At 43.8% G+C, this 20691-nt stretch overlaps 1 protein-coding gene across 1 annotated transcript in view; it reads right to left on the minus strand.

Annotated features, from left to right (window-relative positions):
- LOC101423583 (scavenger receptor cysteine-rich domain-containing protein DMBT1-like) overlaps positions 1–20691 on the minus strand; it is a 225240-nt gene that overhangs the window by 203589 nt on the left and 960 nt on the right. Inside the window, exons 2-8 of the mRNA XM_058298189.2 lie at positions 18446–18499; positions 16865–16936; positions 12675–12728; positions 11080–11151; positions 5843–5896; positions 4264–4335; positions 133–186 (exon numbers count right to left, since the gene is read on the minus strand). The gene's annotated coding sequence lies outside the window, so the exon portion shown is untranslated. The remainder of the gene's footprint in view (positions 1–132; positions 187–4263; positions 4336–5842; positions 5897–11079; positions 11152–12674; positions 12729–16864; positions 16937–18445; positions 18500–20691) is intronic.

Here is a 20691-nt window from a genome sequence, read left to right on the forward strand (position 1 = left end):
AGGATGCCAATTGCAACTAAGGATGGTGACTCCTAACTGGTGTAACACAGGCTCTGCTCCCTTGGATTAGAATGAGTGTTTCTAGGCAATAAACAGTACAAAGCAAATGATTCTAGCAAAGATTGAACCCACCTGACAGTATGTATGATGGTGTGGGAGTACCAGGCTTTGAGGTTGGAGAGGGGCCTACAGGTCAAAAGAAATCAACATATTATGGTCTAATATTTCCAATGTGATACTCAATGTCTCAGAATGTGAGTTTAAGTCTTCTGAAAAGACACGAAGGCAATGACATCCAGTAGAAGTGAAAGCCTTCGCATAGTGCAGCCAACATCCCCTAAGTCTTGTGAATTAGTTGGATTTCATGAAATATTTGGTATTGGAATCTTCTAGTAACAAGTCGGCAAACAGGAAAAAAAGGATTGAGAATTTTTAATCAAATCCTTTTGATGCAAGAAACATTCATTTCTGAAACCTCTCCACCTGTCTCCCAGTCAGTCATGAACATGCGATTTTGACTATGATGTGGAATAGTTGTTCTAGGCTTGGAGCAGCCAGTACCTACATGTTGTGTGAGATGACTACTCCCACCGGCCATTCTAAGTTCTTTGCAAGCTGGATCTCATTTGATCCTCACAACACATCTCTGAGATTTCTTCTAATATTGTTTCTAGTTTGCAGATGAGGACACCCAGAGAAGTCAAGTTGACTTCCTCAACAACAGGTAGTCACCGGAACCCAGGTGGTCTGGTTTGCTTTTAAAAAGTGCCTTCTAAGGCAATGAGCGAGGTCACTCGTTTTCCCTTGAATTCATGCCTCTTCCTCACAATCTTTTGTTGCCCCTGTGCTTCTGTCTAGGGAAAGTTAGCAGCAGAATAGAGAGCTGCTGTAGTCTGGAGGACGAAAGAACAAGACCATTGAGGAGATTAGGGTTGGAGCAGAAAAGCGCCTTCTCTAACCTCACGTTAGAAATAAGACATTTCCTCTAAGTTGGGCAGATAGAAAAATGCTTTCGCGCTTGGATCCCCAGGGCCAGCATTCCCATGCCCTGGAAGTGCTGGAGCAGCAGGCTGGAAGCCCCTAGCTAGGGGCTGCCACGGCTCCTGGAGGTCCTGGGTCCTCACCCTTCCATGACCTTTATGCCTGAAGATGTCCTTTGCCTGCAGGCCATGTGGACAGGACTGTGTTCCCTCCGCCATGCCCCAGTGGACAGCTGAGCAGAGGTTCCTGTGACCCATCTGGGTGTGGAGGAGGCTTGCAAAGTGTCCTTTCTGCCACTGGTGGCCTTTCTCTTCTTTGCTGCCAGCACAGGATCCTTTAACCCAGGAGTCGTCACTTCATGCTTCTGCTGTGCAAGGCTCTCTAAGGCAGAATCGAGGCCTCAGGGAACCATCATCAGTGATAGGATGGGAACATCGTACACGCTTACCCCGTCAGAGGAAACCATGAGGAGAGCCTCCACAGGGACCCAAATAGTGTCCCAGAGGTAACAGAGACTTCCCCTCTTGGGGACACGAGCTCACTACGGGCTGGATTCAAAAGAAGTTTTAAGGCTGGCCATGGGGGTAGGCAGAGGGAAGGGGAGGGCATGTTCACAGAAGAGAAAAATGGTTAGGACTTCATCTGAAATGCAAGTTGGTTACATTCATGTATGTCCTATCCTTCCAAAAATGACCTTAAAATATTTGAGATGCTTTAATCCAGAACACAAAGAGAATGGGAGGGGAAACAAGAGCAGATGGAAAACTTCATCTCTTTTTTTAATGACATTAGAGGGTAGACAGAGGTGTCTTAATGATGCTAGTGGAGCACTCATTCTAGCCTGATGGCGGAGGCAGGTGGGCTGGATCTTGACAAGAGGTGAGCAACGACCCCTGATATCTTCCTGAGCTGAATGTTTGGAGGAACTGGATACTAAGATTATGGGTGTGAGGTGCTGAGCAAAGAAGGGGATCAGGGTAGATCGTATTTTCTAAGGATATCTACAAAATCGACACTAAATCCACCAGGTCTTCTATGAACTTGCTGACCCCATGTCAGAAGGTGGAGTCCCTGCCCCTCTCTCTGAACACAGGAAGGCCTTTGTGACGAGCAGGAGAAATGGAGTGTGGTCCACATGACACTAAAGACTTCAGAGTTTAGGCCAGGAAACTGCCAGGCTCTTGGCTTTGTTCCTGGGAAGCTCATGCTCAGAAGCCCCCTCCATGCAGGTAAGAAGTCCAACTCCAGCAGAAGAAAGATAGAGAACCTCTAACTGATCCTCAAGTCAGGCTTTTTATTTCTGGAGCCAAAACAATATTTGATTATGAGGATGATGATTATAAACAAGCTTTTGTAGTACTTATAATGTGTCTAGCACTACACAGTAGACATATTTTAATTCATTTAATCTTTAAAAAGTCCTGGAGTATATTCTGTATATAATAGCATATATCTATTAAAGCATATGTATAAATAATATTATATGTACACATAACAGGAAAGCATTATTAATACTATTATCCCCAGATTATAGGTGAGAAATATAAGGCATAAAATAGTTCAATAACATGCCCAAGAATACAGAGCCCTGGGAAACTGATATTTGAACATTAAGAGTCATTTAGGTGAAACCACATAACCTGGAGGTGCTCTGAGAAGGAGCAGGTCAATCTTCTGACGGTATAGATGATGCAGTGAGTATAGCATGGGGCAAAAAGACTGTGTTACAATAGAAGCTTTTCTGTATGACATGAGTTTTAAAGTCTTTTTTGTAATATTTCGATGAAAGAAAGGAAGGAGAAAGAGATGGAGGATAGAAACAAGGATGGAAGGAAGGAGGGAAGTAAGTGGGAAGGAGGGAAGATAGGAACAAAAGAGAAAGGAAAGAGCATTTTGACACTAGAGTAGAATCACATAAAAACCTCGGGCTTCTTTTACAAAGAAGCCTCTCTTTTAATATCAGGAAGATAAAAATTCCACCTAAATTTATATTTAGAATTATTCTTGGTAGCACATGTACGAATCTAGTAACATAGAATGCAACCTTTCCCAAATGTGTATGGGGCTAAATTCAAGCCTGCAGAGATACTTCATGGAAAAGTCATTGTTCTGAAAAACAGGGAGAATGCTGTGTGTCATTGCTGATGATCGGGGAGGACTGGTCTATTGAAGGCAGTGCAAAGGAGCAGATGGATTTAGGGTGTTTGTCACTTGGAACAACATTGATGAGCAGAACCAACGCAGACGTCACGTTGAGCAGTCACAGTGCCTGGGACCAGGTGACTTTTAGGGGCCCACAAAATACTTCAATTTCCTTTACAAACAGAAGAAAAGAAACAGCCATCCAACCTGAATTACACTCTTCTCTTAATCAATGCTGCCATAAAATATAATTTTTAATATTTTTCCTACTATAAAGTACACCTGAAGGTTCATGAGCTTAGGGACCCACAGAGTGGACAAATGGCTCAAGACAAGGGTGGAAAGAGACGAGGTGACATCAGACTGCTGTGCAGCATTCTTTAGGAGGTAGCAGAGTGGCTAATGGCCAGTGTAGGGAAATGGCCATGATAGTATTTACTTTAAAAGCATGTACACGTACATTTACATGCACACACAAATAAGCGTGGCTAGAAAAATTAAGTTACTATGGTGGAACTAGCCCTAATGCAGGAAATATGCATGAGTTTTTCTCTTGGTAGAGCAGACCCTCCATGGGCTCCACAGAGTGTGGAAGAAGGATTTGGGATTTCAGCTGATAAAGTCTTAGGCAATGGAAAGTATAGGCTTTGCCAAATTATTGTGGAAAATATAAATCCAGAAGATTTGCTATTAGGAATTTTATACTGAAAAGAGTGGAGGAGGTGACAACCCCACAGCTGACTCCTTCCTTCCTGGTTATGCTTTTGATATCTTGGACCTTAATAATTAGGCTTACCAGAATGTTCTCCAAGTTCCATAAAATAGCTTTGACAGTGATTTCTGCCAACCCATACCACAGCTGGCTAAGAAGAGCCACAAGGGCTTGTCGTCAGTCATACGTGTGCTCAAGTCTTTTCTTGACCATTTTCTAGTTGGTGCTACTAGGAAAAGAATCTTTTCCAAGTCTCATTTTATAAAACAAATATGTGTGTATGTATGTGGTGCGGAGAGGAAACACTTTCCTTGTAGGCTTGCTGTGGGCACTAATTGAAATGTCAGTTATTGAAAGCATCTGATCTCTGCATATTATATTTGGTTCTTCAATAAATGCTATTTCATCCCTATTTCCCAAGGACTTACCTGAGGAGGGTGCAGGGGTAGATGGCTGGGACTCAGGCTCTCTTGGGACTACGGCTGTTGATAATCCATCACCTGTCGGTAAAGACAAACAGGCTTTCCTAGCAATTAGGACACCCCTCAACCCAGTGTCAGAGGGGCAAAAGTTTGAAAACAGTCACAGCGTAGTGGTCACAATCAAATTTTCAGTGTCAATTCCTGCATCTGCGCTCTGTAGGCAAGAACTTATCCCAGGGATCTCTAGGTCTGGGAAGACACCAGCCCGGTGCCTGGCACTCGGCTCCTGTTCCCCATTCCCCCAGGAAGGGGCACCAACTGCCCAGCTGCTGTGGGTGCTGGGGAAGCAGAGCCAACTCCGTGGTGGGCACGGCTGCTGACGGTGCTTGGCCTGTGAGTGTGTCACTGCTGGGTGCTCCTCCCCACACTCAGGACAGGGGCACCTCTGACAATAAGCCCGAGGAGAAGGGCTGGGCTGACCTGCCTGTCAGGGTCTTGGTCGGCTCCTCCCACCTCCTCCCTGCCCTCCACCATCACTGTGGGAGGAAGTGCCAGTACCTGAGGGCCTCCCCTTGCTTAGCACACTTTAGCTCTTTGGGTGCTCACACTACCAATTATGCATTATCTCTCAGTAAAAATTCAGGTCTCTTTGACCCTGGTGATGTGGCAGTCAGTTTGAAGGTAGAACTTTTGGTTTCCAACTAGATATTTGATAGAATTATCTGGACCCTATGTAGCCTTAAATCTAGTGATGTTTCAATGGGGCATTAAGGCATATTATTAACTCATAAGTTAATAACAAGGTATTGCATTGTTTCCTTTTAAAACAGATCTCAAAATATTGGGATTTGATAATTCAGCAGTGGGTACCCATGGGTTCATTATATTGTTCATGCCATTGTGTTTGATATAGACAAAATAAAGTATATTTCACTTTTTTATGTGTGTCTAACTCAACACAATTGAATAGCTAGTTCTTACTATGATTAGTTTAAAACTTTATGATTAAAAAGAATTTAAAAAATTGTGATTAGACAGTCTAGTAGTGATTTAGCCATCATACTTGTTCATAAAGTGCACTGAAGCAGAAAAGAAACAATCCCCTGATTTTTTTTCAGTTGACTAAATAATACTATATTAAGATGTCTAAAATGTAACAAAACTTTTTTCTGAAGATGAAGCTGCTGTGCAGTTAGATGCAATCAGGGTGAAGACCGGAGACAACTCTCAGTGGACACGGCTAAGCATTCATCCTTTATTCTCTTAAAGAATTATTTAAGTCTAGGGGATGGAATGAGAAATGGGGATGCCCTCTGCTCCAGCCCCTCTGTGCACTCATGTTGGGGAATGGCTGCTAACTCTTCTGTCCTGGAGTGACTCTGCTATGCAGGGCCAATGAGCTGCATAAATCCTGGGGTAACCATTCAAACGTCACTGGATGCTCCCAAGTGATAAAGATGCCAGTTGCAATTGAGGACGGTGCCCCTAACTTGTGCAACACAGAGGCTCTGCTACTCGGCTTGGAAGGGGATTTTCCAGACAAGAAAATCTACAGAGCAAATGAATACAACATAGATTTGCTCACCTGACAGTGTGTATGATGGCTTGGCTGTTCCAGGCTCTGAGGATGGAGAGGGGCCTAAAGGTCAAAAGAAATCAACCTTTTATGGTCTAGTACTTCGAGTATAATATGCAGTGACTCAGAATGTGAGTTTAAAGTTTCTGAAAAGACATGAAGACCATGACATACAGAAGAAGGGACAGCCTCGTCCTACTGCAGACGACACCCACTAAGTATTGTGAAGTAGTTGGAGCTCATGAATTTTTGGTATTGGTATCTACTGACAACAATGTTTGGAAAAAATAAATTAGATTCAATAATTTTTAATGTAATCCTTTCAATGCAATAAAAATTAATTTCTGAAACGTTTCCATCTGTCTCCAGATCAGCTATGAACATGCCATTTTGAACGCAATGTGGAACATTTGTTTGATCCCTGGACGAGCCTGTCCTATCATTTTGTGAGAGATGACTATTCCCAGGAGCCATTCTAAGTTCTTTGCAAGCTGGATCTCATTTTATCCTCACAACACCTCTCTGAGATTGCTTCTATTGTCTCTAGTTTGCATATGAGGAGACACATAGAAGCCAAGTTGACTTCTTCATCCTCAGGTCGCTACCTGAACCCAGGTGGTCTGGATTGCTTTTAAAAAGTGCCTTCTAAGGCTATGAAGTAGGTCACTGATTTTCCCTTGAATTCATGCCTCCTTCTCACAATCTTTGGTTGCCCCTGTGTCTCTGTCTTAGGGAAGTTAGAAGCAGAGAAGAGAGCTGCTGTAGCCTGGAGGATGAAAGACTGAGACCAACAAAGAGATTAGGGTTGGAGGAGACAAGTGCCTACTCTAACCTCACGTTAGAAATAGGACATTTCCTCTAAGTTGGGCAGATAGACATTGTGGCGCTTGGATCCCAAGGGCCGGCATTCCCACTCCTTGGAGGTGCTGGAGCAGCAGGCTGGAAGCCCCTAGCTCGGGGCTGCCATGGCTCCTGGAGGTCCTTTTTCCTTACACTTCCATGACCCTTTATGCCTCAAGATGACCTTTGCCTGCAGGCCACATGGACAGGACTGTGTTCCCTCAGCCATGTCCCAGTGGACTGTTGACCAGAGGTTCCTGTGGACCTCTGAGACCCGTAAGTCATCTGGGTGTGGAGGAGGCTTGCAAAGTGCCCTTTCTGCCACTGGTGGCCTTTCTGTTCTTTGCTGCCAGCACAGGATCCTTTAACCCAGGAGTAGTCACTCCATGCTTCAGCTGTACAAGACTCTCTAAGGCAGAGTCGAGGCCTCAGGGAACCATTATCAATGATAGGTAGGGAACATGTACAGTACCTAATGCAGTCAGAGGAAACCATGTACGGTGACTTCCTAGGACATAACTAGTGCCCCGGAGGTAACGGAGACTTCCCATCTTGGGAAAATGAACTCACAAGGCCTGTATTTGAAAGAAGGTATGTAAGGCTGTCCACGAGGGTAGGCAGAGGGAAGGGGAGGGCAACTTCACAGAAGAGGAAAACGGTTAAGACGTCAACTGACATGTGAGTTGGTTACACACATGTATGTGCTCTCCTTCCCAAAATGACCTTAAAGGAAATTGAGATGTGTTAATCCACAAGAACAAAGAGAATGGAGAGTAAACATAAAGGTTCAACACGGAACCAGCAGAATATCCCTGTCTACATATAATAGCAGGAGTTAAAAATGCTGTTTGACCTAAAGTAAGGGGGAAATGGAAAGGAGAAATGAGTTCATATGGCTATGAGTCTCAAAAAAAGAGTCTGGAGGTTGTCAGAAGGATTGCCCTTATGCACACCTGAGCAGAGTCTCAGAGACAGATAAAGTAGATACAACCCCAGGTATTGGTCCTTTTGAGAGCTAAAGAGACCCACAGGTTCTGTGGTCATGGCAGATGGGGTTCACTGCCATGTCAGTTGGCCCTTCTTTGGAGCTGGTGTTTCTGCGTGATGGAGCTGGACTCAGATGGGATCTCTTTTCACAAGACTTTCATGCTACTTTACTGGAATTGTAGTTGGTGCTGGGGTTTAAGATACATCTAGGGGATTTGAATCTCTGGACTGACAATATGATAGCCAGGCCCTGAGTCTCAACAGACTTCAGCTCCTACACTCTGATTTATTGGACTTACCCCACTCAGCTAACATGGAGTTGAAGAATGTCAATCACCACACCATGGAGCCTAGAGTGCCTACAACTGAAAGCAGGAGGATTGCATCCAGTATCCATGTGGAATCTAAGCCCCCTCTTGACATAGATGTGGAATGAACACAATCAAGCCAAGGTCCAAGGGAGGAGGAATACAGTAAGGATTAGAGTGGGCTTAATGATATCCTATTCATGAACTATTGTGGTTAATAATCGAGAAAATGTGGCATTGGTGTGGAAAAAGTGGCCATGGTGGCTGCTGGGTGCGGGGAATGGGAGGAAGAGATGAGATGTGGAGGCATTTTCAGGACTTGGAGTTGCCCTGGGTGGTGCTCCAGGGACAATTGCAGGACATTGTATGTCCTCCCATAGCCCACTGGATGGAATGTGGGAAAGTATGGGCTATGGTGTGGACCACAGGCCATGGGGTGCAGCGATGCCCAGAGATGTACTCACCAGATGCAATGGATGTGTCATGATGATGGGGGAGAGTGTTACTGTGGGGGGAGTGGTGGGGTGGGGGCAGTGGGGGTAAAGGGGGACCTCATTATTTGAATGTAATTTTTTTTTTAATGAATAAATTGAGTAGAAATTGGAAAAAAAAATCATTACCTGAAAAAAAAAAAGAGAGTAAACAAGAGCAGATGGAGAACATCATCACATTCTTTTAAGAAGTGTTAGGGCAGAAAGAGGTAATGTAATGATGCTAGTGGAGCACTAATCCTAGCCTGATGGCAGAGGCAGGTGGGGATGGACCCTGAGAAGAGATGAGCAACGACCCCAGAGAATCTTCCTGAGCTGAATGTTTGGAAGAACAGGACATGAAGATTATGGGTGTGAGGTACTGAGCAAAAAGGGAATACGGCAGGTTGTATTTCCTAAAGATATCTACAAAATCGACACAAAATCCAGAAGGTCCTCTAGAATCTCAACCAAAAGCCTTCTGAGCCTAGGCCAAGAACGTGGCAGACTTCCCGCTTTGTTCCTTGGGTCGCTCCTGTTTGGAAGGTACCCTCCATGCCATTAACAAGCCCAAGTCACAAGCAGAAGTCAAAGATAGAGAACCACTAACTGGTCTTCAAGCCAGGCCTTTCCTTTCTAGAGCCAAACAATATTAGATTATGAAGAGGATAAGAATGATGAATATGAAGCTAGCATTTATGTAGTACTTTCTTTTGGCCAAGGACTAATAATAGACATATTTAAATTAATTTAATATTCACAAAGCCTGAGATTATATACTGTATATAGTAGCATATATCTATTAGAGCATATATATGAATAATAGCATGCATATACACAACTGCTAACAGTATTATTAGTATTATTATCCCCATATGATGGGTGAGGAATTTAAGCACCAAAGCAGTGGAGTAACATGCCCAAGAGTTCAGATTGTTGAGAAACTGATATTTGATCATTAAAATTCATTTAGGAGTTAACACAAAAGCCTGGAGGTGGCTCGGAGAAGGAGCAGTTCAACCTTGCATAGATCTAGAACGATGCAGTGAGTACAGCTTGGGACAAAAAATGCTGTGTTACAATGTAAGCCTTTGTGCACGACCTAATTTTTAAAATCTTTGCGTGTAACATTTTGATGAATGGAAGGAAGGAGAAAGAGACAGAGGCTAGAAACAAGGATGGAAGGAAGTAGTGAAGTAAGTGGGAACGACGGAAGATAGGAAAACAAGAGGATGGAAAGAGCGTTTTGACACTAGAGGAGCATCACATGAAGACCTGGGGCTATTTTTACAAAGAAGCCTCCCTTTTAATGTCAGGAAGATAAAAATTTCACCTAAATTTATTTAGAATTATTCTTATTTGCCCATGTAGGAATCTAGTAACAGAGAATTCATCCTTCCCAACTGTATGGGGCTAAATACCAGTTTAAAGAGATGCTTCATTAAAACTGCATTGTTCTAAAAAACGGGGTGACTGCAGGGCATCTCTGCTGATGACGGGGTAGGAGTGACCTATTTGTGGGTGCAGAGGAGCTGATTGAATTGGGGTGTTTGTATTTTGAACAACACAGACAAGCAGGACCAATATAGCCATCGGGCTCAGCAGTCACAGAACGTGGCACCAGGTGACTTACAGGGGCCCAGAAAATGCTTTAATTTCCCTTACACTTGGAAGAAAAGAAACAGTCACCCAACCTGGATGACACTAATCTTTACATCAATGCAGCCATCAACTATGTTTTAATATTTTTCATAGTAGAAAGGACCCCTGAAGGCTCAATTGCTTCCGGGCCCACAGAGTCAACAAGTGGCTCTAACCAAGGATGGAGAGACATGAGGTGACACCAGACTGATACGTAGTTTTCTTTAGGAAGCAGCAGAGTGGCTAAAGGCCAGTGTAGAGAAATGGCTACAGTAGTGTTTATTTTAAAAGCAGGCACTTGTATACACACATGCACATACAAATAGGCCTGGCTCGGAAAATTAAGTAACTAGAGTGGAATCAGCCTTAATGTAGCCAATATAGATGGTTTTTTCCCTTGGCATAGCAGACATGCAGTCAGCTTCACCCAGGTGAAGAAGGAGGAAAGTATGATCTGGGATTGCAGCTGATATAGTGCCTTAGGGAATGGAAAGGACAGGTCATGCCTAATTCTTGTGAAAAATATAATTACAGAAGTTTTGCTATTAGGAATTTTACACTGAAAACTGTGAAGGAGGCCACAAACTCCCAGCGGACTCCACCATTCCTGGTTATGATTTTGGTATTTTTCAACCTTAATATAATTAGGCTTACCAGAATGTTCTCCCAATTTCATAAGGTAGCTTTGATGGGGCTCTCTGCCCCCCCGTAAGGGAGCCAGCTAGGAAGAACCACTTGGGTTTGGGGTCAGAACTACGTGTGTTTTAATATTTGCATCAACATTTCATAGGTGGTGCTAGAAAAGAAAGAACCTTTCCCCTGTCTCATTTATGAAACAAATGTGTGCATACGTGTTAGGGAGAAGAGGGGAAACACTTTTCTTTTAGGCTTCCTGAGGGCACCAAATAAAAGTTTCAGTTACTGAAAGACTCTGATCTGTCGCTTCTCATATTTGGTATTTGAAGAAATGTTATTCCTTCCCTATTTACCAAAGACTTACCTGTGGAGGGTGCAGGTGTGGATGGCTGGGACTCAGGCTCTGGTAGGTCTAGGGCTACAGATAATCCATCACCTGTCAGCAGAGACAAACAGGCTTCCTTAGGAATTAAGACACCACAAACTCCAGTGTCAGAGGGGCAAACATTTGAAAACAGTCACAGCCTGGTGGTCACAGAGAAATCTGCAGTGTCAAGTCCTGCCTCTGCCCTCTGGAGGCAAGGATTTATCCCAGGAGTAACATCAGCACTTAATGAGTGTCCAGGTCTGGGAAGACGCTGGCCTGTAGCCTGGCACACAGCTCCCGCTCCCTACTTGGCCAGGAAGAGGCACACACTGACGTGCTGCTGTGGGTGTTGGGGGAAGCACAGCCAAATAACTCCCTGGGGGCACAGCTGCTGACAGTGCTTGGCCTGTGAGTGGGTCCCTCGGGACAGGGAAACCTCTTACAATAAGCTCAAGGAGAAGGGCTGGGCTGACCTGCCTGTCAGGTCGGCTCCTCCCACCTCCTCCCTGCCCTCCACCATCACTGTGGGAGGAAGTGCCAGTACCTAAGGGCCTCCCCTTGCTTAGTACACTTTAGCTCTGTGGGTGCTCACACTACCAATTATGCATTTTTTCCTTTGTAAAAATTTGGGTGTGGTTGACCCCGGTGATGTAAAAGTGACCCCGGTCACTTTTAAGGTATTACTTTTGGTTTCCAACTTGATATTTGACAGAATTATCTGGGCACGCTGTATCCTTAAGTCATGTGATGTTTCAACAGGGCAAAGGCATGTTATTAACTCCCAAATTAACAATCAGGTATTGTATTGTTTCCTTTGAAAATGTATCACAAAATATGTGGATTTGATGAATCAGCAGTGGGTACCCATGAGCTAGTTCATTATACTGTTCTTGACACTGTGTTTGATAAAGACAAAATAAAGTATTTTTACTTTTTTATATGTGTCTAATTAAAAAAATGGAATAGCTACTTCTTATTGTGATCGGTTTAAAACTTTGTGATTAAAAGGAATAAATAGAGAAAAATATTGTGATTCGATAGTCCATCAGTGATTAAGCCATCAAAATTGTTCATAAAGGGTACTAAAGAAGAAAAGAAACAAACCCCTATCTTTTTTTTTTCAGTTGGCTAAAAAATACCACATTAACATGTCTAAAATGTAAGAAAATGTATTTCTGAAAGTGAAGCCACTGGGCAGTCAGATCCCATCAGGGTGAAGAAGGGTGCCAACTCTCAACAGACACGGCTAGGCATTTCTCCTTTTCTGACATACAAAACTGTTTAAGTCTGGGGGATGGAATGAGAAATGGGGATCCCCTCTGCTCAAGGACCCTCTGTGCGCTCATGATGGGAATGGCTGTGAACTCTTCTGTCCCTGCAGTGACTCTGCTATGCAGGACCAAAGAGCTGCACAAATGCAGGGGCAAACATGCACATCTCACAGGATGCTCCAGCCGGATGAAGACGCCAGTTACAACTGAGAATGGTGCCCCTCACTTGTGCAACACAGAGGCTCTGCTACTTGGGTTGGAAGGGGATTTTCTAGACAAGAACAACTACAGAACTTATGAACCAGACATAGATTTGCTCACCTGACAGTATGTGTGATGGCGTGGTTGTTCCAGATTCTGAGGTTGGAGAAGGGCCTAATGGTCAAAAGAAATCAACCTGTTATACTCTAATATTTCATATATAATACTCAGTCACTCAGAATGTGAGTTTAAAGTTTCTGAACAGACACAAAGGCAATGATATCCAGCAGAAGTGACAGCCTCACACTAGTGCAGAAGATACCTACAAAGTGTCCTGAATTAATTGGAGCTCATGAAGTATTTGCCATTGGTGTCTACTACCAACAGAAATTGACAACAATAACAACAAAATAGAGCATTGAGAATTTTTAAAGGAATCCATTTGCTGCAATAAATATTCATTTCTGCATCCTCTCTATTGGTCTCCAGATCAGTCATGAACATGACATTTGGACTTTGAGCTGAAATAGCTGTTCTAGCCTTGGAGGTACCAGTCCTAAATTTTGTGAGAAATGACTACTCCCAGGAGCCATTTTGAGTCTTTTGCAAAGTGGATTTTATTTGAATCTCCCAACATCTCTCTGAGATTGTTTCTATTATTGTCTGTATTTTATAGATCATGAGACCCAGAAAAGCCAAGTTGATTTGCTCCCTCGGTCTCAGGTAGCCATCTGAGGTTTGAAACCAGGTAGTCTATTTAGATAATAAAATAATTCTTTCTAAGGCCAAAGAACTTGGTCACTCTTTACCTCTTGAAGTCATGCCTCATCCCTCACTGTCTCCAGTTGCCCCTGGGTCTTTGTCTTAGAGAAGAGAAGTAACATAGAAAGCTGCTGTAGCCTGGAGGATAAACGACTGAGAATAATTAAGAGATCAGGGTTGGAGGAGACAAGTGCATACTCTAACCTCCTGTTAGATAAAGGATATTTCGTCTTGGTTGGTAAGATAGAAAGACCTGTGTCTCTTGGAATTGCGGGGCTAGCACTCCCCTCGATAGAAGTGCTGCAATAGAAGGTTGGATGTTCTTAGCAAGGGGCTGGCTTGACTCCAGGAAGCCCTGGGTCCTCACCCTTCCATGTCCCTTCATGGCAGCAGAGGCACATGGTGCGAGGGAAAATGTGGACAGGACTGTAACCCTTTCAGCTGTGCCCCAGTGGACAGCTGACCATAGCCTCCTCTGAAACCCTGAGACCCTGAAGTCATCTGGGTGTGGAGGAGGCTTGTAAAGTGCCCTATCTGCCATTGGTGGCCTTTCTGTTCTTTGCTGCCAGCACAGGATCCTTTAACCCAGGAGTAGTCACTCAATGCTCCTTGTGTGCAAGGCTCTCTAAGGCAGAGTCGAGGCCTGAAGGGACCATAATCAGTGATAGGATGGGAACATCATACATGCTTATGCCGTCAGAGGAAATCACGAGGAGTGTCTTCATAGGGACCCAACAAGTGTCCTGGAGGTAATGGAGGATCCCCCTGCTTGGGAGAGGAGCTCACAAAGGGCTTGATTCGAAAGAAGTTTTCTAAGGCTGGCCATGGGGGTACGCAGAGGGAAGGGGAAGATGAGTTCCCAGAAGGGTTAGGACTTCAACTGGAATGCGAGTTGGTTACATGCACGTATGTCCTCTCCTTCCCAAGATGACACTAATGGAATTGAGATGCTTTAATCCACAGGAACAAAGAAAACGGGAGCAGATAAAGAGCATATGGAACTTCATCACATTCTTTTTACGAAGTTCGAGGGCAGACAAGGTGTGGGAATGGCGCTGGTGGAGCACTAAAACCAGCCTGATGGCGGAGGCAGGTGGGGATGGATCCTGACAAGAGGTGAGCAACGACCCCAGAGAATCCTCCTGAGATGAATGTTTGAAGGAACAGGACACTAAGATTATCGGTGTTAGGTACTGAGCAAAAAGCGAATAGGGCAGATAGTATATTCTAAAGATAGTTACAAAATCGACACATAATCCAGAAGCTCTTCTAGAATCTGCTGGAACCATGTCAGAAGGGGGAAGCCATGTCTCCTCTTTTTAAACACATGAAAGCCCATGTGATTATCTCATCATATGGACTATGGCCCAAATGACCTGAAAGAATTCTGAGCCTAGGCCAGCAAAGTGCCAGACTTTCAGCTTTGTTCCATGGGACGCTCCTGCTTTGAAGGTACCCTCCACGCCATTAAGAAGTGCAACTCACATGCAGAAGTCAAAGATAGAGAACCACTAACTGGTCTTCAAGTCGGACTTTATCTTTCTGGAGCCAAAAACAATATTTGATGATGAAGATGATGAGGATGATGATTATAAAGCTAGCATTTATATAGTAATTCCTTTGAGCCGAGCACTAATCGTAGGCATATTTTAACTCATTTAATATTCATAAAACCTGAGATGATATACTGTATATAGTAGCATATATCTATTAGAGCATATATATAAATAATAGCATGTTTATATATACCTGCAATACATTATAATTATTGTTAATATTATCTCCATATTATGGGTGAGGCATTTAAGCCCCAAAGCAGTTGAGTAACAAGCCCAAGAGTAAGAGTGCTGAGAAACTGATATTTGAACATTAAAATTCATTTAGGAGAAAACACAAAAGCCTGGAGGTGACTCTGAGAAGGAGCAGTTCAAACTTCTGCAGATCTAGAACGATGCAGTGAGCATAGCTTGGACAAAAAATGCTGAGTTATAATGTAAGCCTTTGTGCACGACCTAATTTTTAAAGTCTTTGTGTGTAACATTTTGATTAATGGAAGGAAGGAGAAAGAGAGAGAGGGTAGAAACAAGGATCAAAGGAAGCAGAGAAGTAAGTGGGAAGGAGGGAAAGTAGGAAAAAAAGAGGAAAGAGAGAGCATTTTTATACTAGAGTAGTGTCACGTAAAAACCTGGGGCTATTTTTTAAAAAAGCCTCCTTTCTAATATCAGGAACATAAAAATTTCACCTAAATTTATTTAGAATTATTCTTATTTGCACCTGTGGGAATCTAGTAACACAGAATTCATCCTTCCCAAATGTGTATGAGGCTTAATACAAGGCTGAAGAGATGCTTCATGAAAATTGTATTGTTTTAAAAACTCGGTGACTGCTGGGCATCACTGCTGATGATCAGGTAGGACTGGTCTATGAGGCAGTGCAAAGGAGCAGATTGAGTTGGGGTGTTTGTATTTGGAACAACACAGATGAGCAGGACGAACACAGCCATCAGGCTCAGCAGTCCCAGAGTGTGGCATGAGGTGACTTGTAGGGGGCCAGAAAAGGCTTTAATTTCCCTTACATTCAGAAGAAAATAAACAGCAATCCAACCTGAATTACACTCATCTTTACATCAATGTAGCTATAAAATATAAGTTCTAATATTTTTCATAGTAGAAAGGACCCCTGAAGCCTCAAGTGTTTAGGGCCCCACAGAGTCAACAAGTGGCTCAAACCGAGGATGGAAAGAGATGAGGTGACATCAGACTGATAAGTAGTGTTCTTTAGGTGGTAGCAGAGTGGCTAAAGGCCAGTGTAGAGAAATGGCCACAATAGTATTTATTTTAAAGCAGGCACTTGTATACACACATGCACACACAAATAGGCCTGGCTAGGAAAATTAAGTAACTAGAGTGGAATCAGCCTTAATGTAGCCAACAGGGCGAGTTTTTTCTCTTGGTAGAGCAGACATGCAGTCAGCTTCACCCAGGTGAAGAAAGAGGAAACTATGACCTGGGATTGCAGCTGATACAGTGCCTTAGGCAATGGCAAGGACAGGTTTGGCTTAATTCTTATGAACAATATAAATACAGAAGTTTTGCTCTTAGAAAATTTACATTGAAACCTGTGAAGGAGGCCACAACCCCCAGTTGACTCCATCATTCCTGGTTATGATTTTGGTATTTTTCAACTTTAATATAATTAGGCTTACCAGGATGTTCTCCCAATTTCATAGGTAGCTTTGATGGTGCTATCTGCCCACTCGTAAGGGAGCCAGCTAGCAAGAGCCACTCGATATTGGCGTCAGATAAAAGTGGGCTCTAATCTTTGCTTCACCATTTTCTAGGTGGTGTTAGAAAAGCAAGAAACTTTCCCCTGTCTCATTTTATCAAACAAATGTGTGCCTTGGTGTGAGGAGGAAGAGGGGAACACTTTCCTTTCAGGCTTCCTGAGGGCAATAAATAAAGTTTCAGTCACTGAAAGCCTCTGAACTCTGCTTCTCATATTGGGTATTTGAAGAAATGTTATTCCTTCCCTAATTACCAAAGACTTACCTGTGGAGGGTGCAGGTGTGGATGGCTGGGACTCAGGCTCTCTTTGGTCTAGGCCTACAGATAATCCATCACCTGTCGGCAGAGACAAAGAGTCTTCCTTAGGAATTAGGACACCACAAAATCCAGTGTCAGAGGGCAAACGATGAAAACAGTCACAGCCTGGATGTCACAGATAAAATCTGCAGTGTCAAGTCCTGCCTCTGCTCTCTGGAGGCAAGGATTTATCCCAGGAGTAACATCAGCACTTAATGAGTGTCCAGGTCTGGGAAGACGCTGGCCTGTACCTGGCACTCTGCTCCCTCTCCCCACTTGGCTAGGAAGAGGCACCACTGACGTGCTGGTGTGGGTGCTGGGGGAAGCACAGCCAACTCCCTGGTGAGCCCAGCTGCTGACAGTGCTCGGCCTGTGAGTGTGTCACTCAGGACAGGGACATCTCTGACAATAAGCCCGAGGAGAAGGGCTGGGCCCTGACCTGCCTGGCAGGGTTTTTTTCGACTCCTCCCACCTCCTTCTCCGCCCTCCACCATCACTGTGGGCAGGAAGTGCTAGTACCTGAGGACCTCTCGGAGGTTAGTACACTTTAGCTCTTTGGGTGCTCACACTAACAATTATGCATTTTTTCTTCGTAAAAATTCAGGTGTGTTTGATCCTGGTGATGTGGTGGTCACTTCAAAGTAGAACTTAGGTTTTTCAACTAGATATTTGACAGAATAAACTGGGCTCTCTGTATCCTTAAGTCATGTGAGGTTTCAAAGGGGCATTAAGGCACCTTATTAACTCCTAAATTAATGGTCAGATATTGTATTGCTTCCTTTGAAAATGCATCTCAAAACATGTGGATTTGATAAGTCAGCAGTGGGTACCCATGAGTTCATTATACTGTTCCTGACATTGTGTTTGATATAGACAAAATAAAGTATATTTTACTTTTTTCTATGTGTCTAATTCAATAAATGGAATAGCTACTTCTTATTGGGATTGGTTTAAAACTTTTTGTTTAAAAGGAATAGAGAAACAAATTGTGATTGGACAGTCTAGCAGTGATTAAGCCATCAAAATTGTTCGTAAAGTATACAAGAAGAAAAGAAACAAAACCCTACCTTTTTTTTGAGTTGACTAAAAAATACTATATTAACATGTCCAAAATGTAACAAAATGTTTTTCTGAAAGTGAAGCCACTGGACAGTCAGATCCAATCAGGGTGAAGAAGGGAGACAACTCTCAACAGACACAGCTAAGCATTCTTTCTTTTCTGACTTAAAGACTTGTTTAAGTCTAGGGGATGGAATGGGAAATGGGGATGCCCTCTGCTCCAGGCCCCTCTGTGCGCTCATGATGGGGAATGGCTCTGAACTCTTCTGCCCCTGGAGTGACTCTCCTATGCAGGGCCAATTAGCTGCGAAAATCGAGGACAACCATTTACACATCACGGGATGAACTGGCCTGATGAGGATGCCAATTACAACTAAGGATGGTGACTCCTAACTGGTGTAACACAGGCTCTGCTCCCTTGGATGAGAATGAGTATCTCTAGGCAATAAATAATATAAAGCAAATGATGCTAGCAAAGATTGAACCCACATGACAGTGTGTGTGATGGTGTGGGAATACCAGGTTTTGAGGCTGGAGAAGGGCCTAATGGTCAAAAGAAATCAACATGTTATGTTCTAATATTCCCAATGCAATACTCAACAACTCAAAATGTCAGTTTAAGGCTTCTGAGAAGACACGAAGGCAATGACATCCAATAGAAGTGAAAGCCTTGGCATAGTGCAGCCAACATCCACTAAGTCTTGTGAATTAGTTGGAGTTCATGAAATATTTGGTATTGGTATCTTTTAGCAACAAGTCGGCAAACAGGAAAAAAATGGATTGAGAATATTTAATTGAATCTTTTTGATGCAAGAAATATTCATTTCTGAAACCTCTCCACCTGTCTCCAGATCAGTCATGAACATGCAATTTTGACTGTGATGTGGAATAGTTGTTCTAGGCTTGAAGGAGCCAGTACCTACATTTTGTGTGAAATGACTACTCCCAGGAGCCATTCTAAGTTCTTTGCAAGTTGGATTTCATTTGTTCCTCACAACACCTCTCTGAGATTTCTTCTAATAGTGTCTCTAGTTAGGAAATGAGGACACCTAGAGAAGCCAAGTTGACTTCCTCAGCCTCAGGTAGCCACCTGAACCCAGGTGGTCTGGCTTGCTTTAAAAATTGTCTTCTAATGCAATGAACTAGGTCACTCATTTTCCCTTGAATTCATGCCTTTTCCTCACCATGTTTTGTTGCCCTGGCCCCCTCCCTGTCTTACGGAAGTTAGAAGCAGAGCAGAGAGCTGCTGTAGCCTGGAGGACGAAAGACCAAATCCACCGAAGAGATTAGGGTTGGAGGAGACAACTGCCTAGTCTAACCTCACATTAGAAATAGGATATTTCCTCTAAGTTGGGCTGATCAAAAAATACTGTGGCGCTTGAATCCCCAGGGCCGGCATTCCCATGCCCTGGAAGTGCTGGAGCAGCAGGCTGGAAGCCCCTAGCTAGGGGCTGCCACGGCTTGGAGGTCCTGGGTCCTCACCCTTCCATGACCCTTCATGACTGTAGGTGACCTTCGCCTGCATGCTAGGTGGACAGGACTGTGTTCCCTCAGCCATTCCCCAGTGGACTGTTGACCAGAGGTTCCTGTGAACCTCTGAGACCCTGAAGTCATCTGGGTGTGGCTTGCGAAGTGCCCTTTCTGCCACTGGTGGCCTTTCTGTTCTTTGCTGCCAGCACAGGATCCTTTAACCCAGGAGTATTCACTCCATGCTTCTGGTGTGCAAGGCTCGCTAAGGCAGAGTCGAGGCCTCAGGGGACCATATCAGTGATAGTATGGGAACATCATACACCCTTATGCTGTCAGAGGAAACCACAAGGAGTGCCTTCATAGGGACCCAACTAGTGTCCCATAGGTAAGAGAGACTTCCCCTTCTTGGGGACATGAGCTCAGTAAAGGCTGGATTCAAAAGAAATTTTAAGGCTGGCCATGGGGATGGCAGAGGGAAGGGGAGGGCAAGGTCACAGAAGAGGAAAATGGTTAGGACTTCAACTGAAATGCGAGTTGGTTACGTACATGTATGTCTTCTCCTTCCCAAAATGACCTTAAAAGATTTGAGATGCTTTAAAGGGCAACACAAAGAGAATGGGAGGGTAAACAAGAGCAGATGGAAAACTTCATCCCATTCTTTTAAGACGTTTGAGGGTAGACAGAGGTGCTTTAACGATGCTAGTGGAGCACTAATCCTAGCCTGATGGCAAAGGCAGGTGGGGATGGATCCCGACAAGAGGTGAGCAACGACCCCAGTGAATCCTCCTGAGCAGAATGTTTGGAGGAACAGGACACTAAGATCATGGGTGTGAGGTGCTGAGCACAGAAGGGGATCAGGGTAGTGGTATTTTCTAAGGATATCTACAAAATCAACACTAAATCCACCAGGTCTTGTACAAACGTACTGACCCCATGTGAGAAAGTGTTGTCCCTGCCCCTCTCTCTGAACACAGGAAGGCCTTTGTGATGAGCAGGAGAAATGGAGTGTGGTCCACATGACATTAAAGACTTCGGAGCCTAGGCCAGGAAACTGCCAGGCTCTTGGCTTTGTTCCCTGGGAAGCTCATGCTCAGAAGTCCCCTTCATGCAGGTAAGAAGTCCAACTCCAGCAGAAGCAAAGATAGAGAACCTCTAACTGGTCTTCAAGTCAGACTTTTTATTTCTGGATCTGAAATATTTGATTATGAGGATGATGAGGATGATGATTATAAAGTTAGCTTTTATAGTACTTAATATGTAATATG

This window comes from Dasypus novemcinctus, chromosome 6 (genome assembly GCF_030445035.2).
Source record: "Dasypus novemcinctus isolate mDasNov1 chromosome 6, mDasNov1.1.hap2, whole genome shotgun sequence".
Lineage (NCBI taxonomy): Eukaryota > Metazoa > Chordata > Mammalia > Cingulata > Dasypodidae > Dasypus > Dasypus novemcinctus.